The 5,602-nt window shown below is 40.2% G+C and overlaps 1 protein-coding gene across 1 annotated transcript in view; it reads right to left on the reverse strand.

The window, feature by feature from the left end:
- IRAK3 (interleukin-1 receptor-associated kinase 3) overlaps positions 1-5,602 on the reverse strand; it is an 89,581-nt gene that overhangs the window by 56,844 nt on the left and 27,135 nt on the right. The gene's annotated exons all lie outside the window — the stretch shown is intronic.

A 5,602-nucleotide genomic window follows, 5' to 3' on the forward strand; every position in this document is an offset into this window, starting at 1 on the left:
GTTTTTTTTTTTCTTTCCTCTGGGGTTGGGACGTGACTGAAGACACAGCGAAGAGTGCAAGCTGGAGGAAAACCAGAAGCGCAGAAGGAATGGAGCGGCTGCCTGTCCTGGCGTGACTGCCTCCTGGCGTGGATGGAGATGAGGCCTGTCATTACTTATGTACCAAGTTTACTTCTTCTCATCTTGTCAAAACCGACACAGTGAGGAACACTTGGGTAACCCAGAAAAACTGAAAGAATAAAATAATCACTCGTAGCCCCACCGTGTTGAAGACAACCAACAACCACTCCAAATGTTTTGGCACAATATCCTCCCAACTGTTACTGAATGTAAGCGGATTAATGTGCGTATATGAACTGATTATTGGAAAAGATGGACACAAATGCCAACAATAGGAAAACAAAAGACAGAAAAAGTAGAATAAAATCATAGTGACTTTCTTCACGAGGCTGCCTCTTTCTACACACTGGACCGTATTTGGTTTTACTATGTTCTTTTTTTCTCTGAGCTTCCTTGATGCAACATTGTTTGACCACTTTGTTCTTCCTCAAAGGGCTTACCAAGCAATCCTCCTTTTGCTTTCAACATGAAGTTTAAGTAAAATTGACTATTGTTTTGAAATCTTCTACTGTTATGCGGTAATATCCCCCCAGCAGGCATAACACAAATGCTGCTGACAAAAAGAGATGCTTCGAAAGTGACGAGAAACATCCCAACCTGAATGACTGGAAGAGTGGACCGTGACCATTAACTGAAAAAATGTCAACACCTATTTGAAACCTTGCAGATTTGCAGTCGTTAGGAATGGCGCCCCCTAGATATCAACAGTGAAGATACACTATCATTAGTACTATCTGAATATTCACGTTCTCAGCTAAAGTATTACATAACATCTTTTTAAAAATTAGTAAAGGCAATGCTGTTTGGGCAAGAGTTTCTATATCCCTTTGTTCAAATGGCTAGGATTTTATTGTCAACCTGTACATGCTTAAGAAACCCTATACTTCTCAAAGGGACTACCTGAAAAAGGTGAGTAATGAAGCAACATACAATTAAGTATTTGGTCGCTCTTGAGTTGCTAGAACAGGGGAGTCAAACCCAGGTACACAGAGGAGCCAGGAAATCACTGTAGATGAATGAAGCAGTCACCAAGGCCTGCTGTGCCAAGTTTTCTGATTTACAAAGAAGCAAGAATTTTATGTGAAAGCCAGATTATGTGAAATCTATAGAGATTATGTGAAACCTCTTGTATTTTCAACGTTGGTAGCTAGTATCAGACCATTCTTCCTCCCTATTCCCTAGAACTGCCTCTGAGTTTTGAATTCTGTATCATCAGATTATATCATTCATTATACTCTTTTCGTGTTTGTTTTAGAGAGAGAGAGGGAGAGAGGGAGGGAGGGAGGGAGGGAGGGAGGGAGAGAGAGAATTATCAATGAGAGTGAAGCATGGATCAGCTGCCACTTGCACATCCTCCTGGGGATCAAGCTCAAAGCCAGTGCCCTGACTGGGAATTGAACTTGGTGCATGGGACATCCCTCAACCGAGAGCCACACTGGCCAAGCATCATTCATTATACTCTTCACTTTTGCTGTCATCCTCTGCTACCCCCACCTCAATTCCAACTCCTCATTTTTAGACAATATAGCTCCTTCTCATTGTAATTATCTTCAATACTAATCCTGTCTTAATTCTTGGCGACTTAAAATATATGTAGAATAGATTATGATCTTTCAAATACTTTGGACTCTCAGTTCCTTGACTCCTCTACTTCAATGATTTTATCCTCCACCCAATTTCAGTCACTCACTCGCATGAACATCCCCTAGAACTTGTCATTGTCAATAACTGCACCCCATCCATACTTTATAAATCCACCCTCTGACCACACCACTTGTACTTGCAGTGCATTCTCTCTAGTACTCTAGCATCAATAATCCTTCATTCTCACCAGAATACCAATCCCAAATCTCTTTAACATATATTTTTATTGATTTTCGAGAGGAAGGGAGAGAGAAGAAACATCAATGGTGAGAGAGAATGATTGATTGGCTGCCTCCTGCATGCTCCCTATTGGGGATCAAGCCCACAACCTGGGCATGTGCCCTCACTGGGAAAAGAACTGTGACTTCCTGGTTCATAGGTTGATTCTTAAACACTTAGCCACACTGGCTGGGTGCCAAACCAAAGTCTTGCCATCCCATCTCTGGCCCCATCCTCTTGAAGCCCTCATTTTTCTCCTTATCCATAAAGTCCACACTCAATTATTATAATCCCTCCTTTGCTATGCTCTCCATTTTCGTGCTCCTCGCTCACTTTATGGAACTCTCTTGACAAATCTACCTTCAGAACTGTGATTTCCTGGTTCATAGGTTGATGCTTAAACACTTAGCCACACTGGCTGGGTGCCAATCCAAAGTCTTGCCATCCCATCTCTGGCCCCATCCCCTGGAAGCCCTCATTTTTCTCCTTATCCATAAAGTCCACACTCAATTATTATAATCCCTCCTTTGCTATGCTCTCCATTTTCATGCTCCTCGCTCACTTTATTGAACTCTCTTGACAAATCTACCTTCCTGATTAAATCTAATTTTCTAATTTTTGGCTCTGCACCCATGCTAGGGGGTGGAATCCAAACCCTGTTGATCGGATTCAGTTTAAAATCAAAGCCATGACTCTCAAATTGGTCCTTGATGCTGCCAAGCAGTTACACGATGTACCTTTAGTCCATTTACTCTTCTGGTCTCCTTGACAACTGTTTTATGTCTTCTCTTCTCAATTCACATAATCTTCTCCCCAATCTTCAGGTTCTGCTGATGATCTTGAGAGTATTTCTTGAGAACACTGATACATCAGGAGAAAACATCCACAGGATCTCACTACCATGTCCATTTACCTACCAGCATTTGTGCCAATATACATTCTCCCCTTTTCCAAGACTGATTTACCTGGGCTCTTATCTAAGTCTAATATCTTCACTTGTGCACAAGGTCCTATCTCCTGTCCCCGCTCACAGACATCAAGGGCAGCTGTTTCACTCTCTGCCATATAATCAATATCTCATTCTTTTCTGGTCAATTCCATCCGCATACAAATACGATGTTATTTCTTCTCACCTTAAAACAAAAACAAACCTCTTTGATGCTACTTACCTCTTCTATCAACCATCCTATTTCTTTGTTCCCTTTTGTAGTGAAGTGTTGAATATTCTTACTGTCTCTAATTTTTCTCCTCTGCTCTTCTCTTAAACTCACTCTAAGTAGAACCACCATCACTCACCTTACTCCACTGAAATTGCTCTCTTCAGGGTCACCTACGTCCACATCATTGCTAAATATAATAGTTTTCAGTCTCCATCTTACTTGACCTGTTAGTAAATTTTGACACAGTTGATCACCACCTCCTTCTTGGACACTTTCTTCATTTGTCTTCCACATTCTCATACATTTCCACTTACTTCACTAGTCACTCTTCAACTTTCTTTATTGTTCCTCTTCTTCCAGGGCTCTGTCCATGGTTCTCTCTATCTATACTCCCTCCCTTGGTGATCTCAACCAGTGTTGAGGCTTTACTAGTAAATACCATTCACCTACTGAGAACTGCCATATATGTTTAACCCAGATCTGTCTGTTGGACTCCAGACTCATGTCCAAAATTGAACTCTTGATCATGCCTCCTGAATCTACTCTTACTCACATTTCCCCCCTCTAGATCACTCTGTTCTTCCAGTTGCTCGAACCAAAAACTGTAGTCACCCTTGACTCCTACATGTCTTCACAGCCCACGTTCAATCCACCAGCAAATCCTACTGATTCTATTCAGACTGTTATCTAGAATTTGGCACTTTCCCCCACCTCCACTGCTGCCACCCCAGGCTTGAGTCATCATGTCTTGTCTGATCGCTGTAGTTGTCCCCTAACTCAAAGTAGCTTTCACTATTGCTTCCTACAGGCTTTCTTCAACACCTCATCCGGATTGACCCTTTTAAATCAAATTTGATTATGTCTCTCCTCTGTTCAAAAGCCAACACTGGCTTCTCATTTCAGTCAGAATAAAAGTCAAACTCTTTATACTGTCTGAATTCTCTCTCGCCCTGCCCCTCTGCTCTGTGTACCCTCTGATATTGTTTCTTTGTTCATTCTACTTTAGCCACACTGCCTCCTTGCTGGTCCTTGAACACACCAGGTCGAGTCCCACATTGGAGCCTTTGGGCTTGCTATTCCTTTGCCTGGTATCCTCTTATCACATGGCTAAGGTCTACCCTGACCTCCAAATTTAAAATTACAGTGGTCTGTACACTGAGATTCAGGTTGGCGTGTGACTGATATCGGCAATAATACATGGCTTTGAGGGGACGTCTCATTCAGATCTTTCAATCTTTCTCTGGATCTGAATGATTAACATTTTAGGTTCAAGGATTATTGGCGATTTTATTTCTTACCTGTGTTTTCCGAATTTCCAAAGGTTAAATTGCATTGTATCTATGATGAGGAAATTCTCAAGTCTAGAAAATAATTTCTTCTAACACTTCCATGGTTGATCCCATTTGACAGTTTATTTTTATTTATTTATTTTTTGAATTTTCATGGCCCTTTGCACCTCAGGGTGTATTGCTATAATAACTTGTCCCTAGCTATCACTGACTTTTAAAATCTGATTTCTTCTACCAAATAATTTTCAGCCAAGGGCTTTCATGCTAATTTCAATATTAGCTAAGGTGCTATTTTTTGAAGCCAACATTTATTTATCCCTAGAAGAATCCCAGACATGTGAAAAGATCTGAGAATATGGCAACATTTTTTTCTCTTGCGGTAAAATATTTACTCCGATTGTTTGCAGTTTGAGACTAGGAAAGGGCTTAGAGATCTTAGTCCAATTCCTGCATTTTACAGATGACAAAACTGTTCCTGGCTGTAAGAACTCTGGATGCAAAGTTTGTTGAAAAAAATACTTATAAAAATGCTTACAAAAACAAATCTCATTGTCATGTTATAAACACAAATCTTGTACATTTTCCCTCTTAAGGGTTTTACTTTCATTTCCTTGCTATTAAATAAATTTCCCAAATAAATACTGTATTAACTGGTTCGGGCTGACATAAAATACCACAGACTGTGGGGCTTACATAACAGAAATGTATTTTCTCACAATTTTGGAGGCTACAAGTCCAAGATTAAGGTGTTAGCAGGGTTCAGTTTCTGCTGAGAGCTCTCCTCCTTCTAGCTTGTAGATGACAGAGTTCTCCTTCTACCTTTCCTTGGTAGGTACATGACAGAGAGAAAGAGAGAAGAGGGGATGCTCTAACCACTGAGAATACTGGCCAGGACTCCAGTTTTTTTAATATAATAAATCCTCTTGTTATGATTTTATATTAAAATGGGAAATATGCTTATAAAATGTCTGTGAACTCATAACATGTAAGGTGCTTCTTGGCTTATCCTTATGGAAATGAGGTTAATTTTTTGACAAAAGCTTCCAATATCATCAAGTTTAAGAATTTAGTTTCAAAATAGACAGTTCCACAGCTATTCTGAGCTCCACTTTTTAAAAATATATATATTTTATTGATTTTTACAGAGAGGAAGGGAGAGAGATAGAGTTA

Source organism: Myotis brandtii, unplaced genomic scaffold (assembly GCF_000412655.1).
Source record: "Myotis brandtii unplaced genomic scaffold, ASM41265v1 scaffold389, whole genome shotgun sequence".
NCBI classification, from domain to species: Eukaryota; Metazoa; Chordata; class Mammalia; order Chiroptera; family Vespertilionidae; genus Myotis; species Myotis brandtii.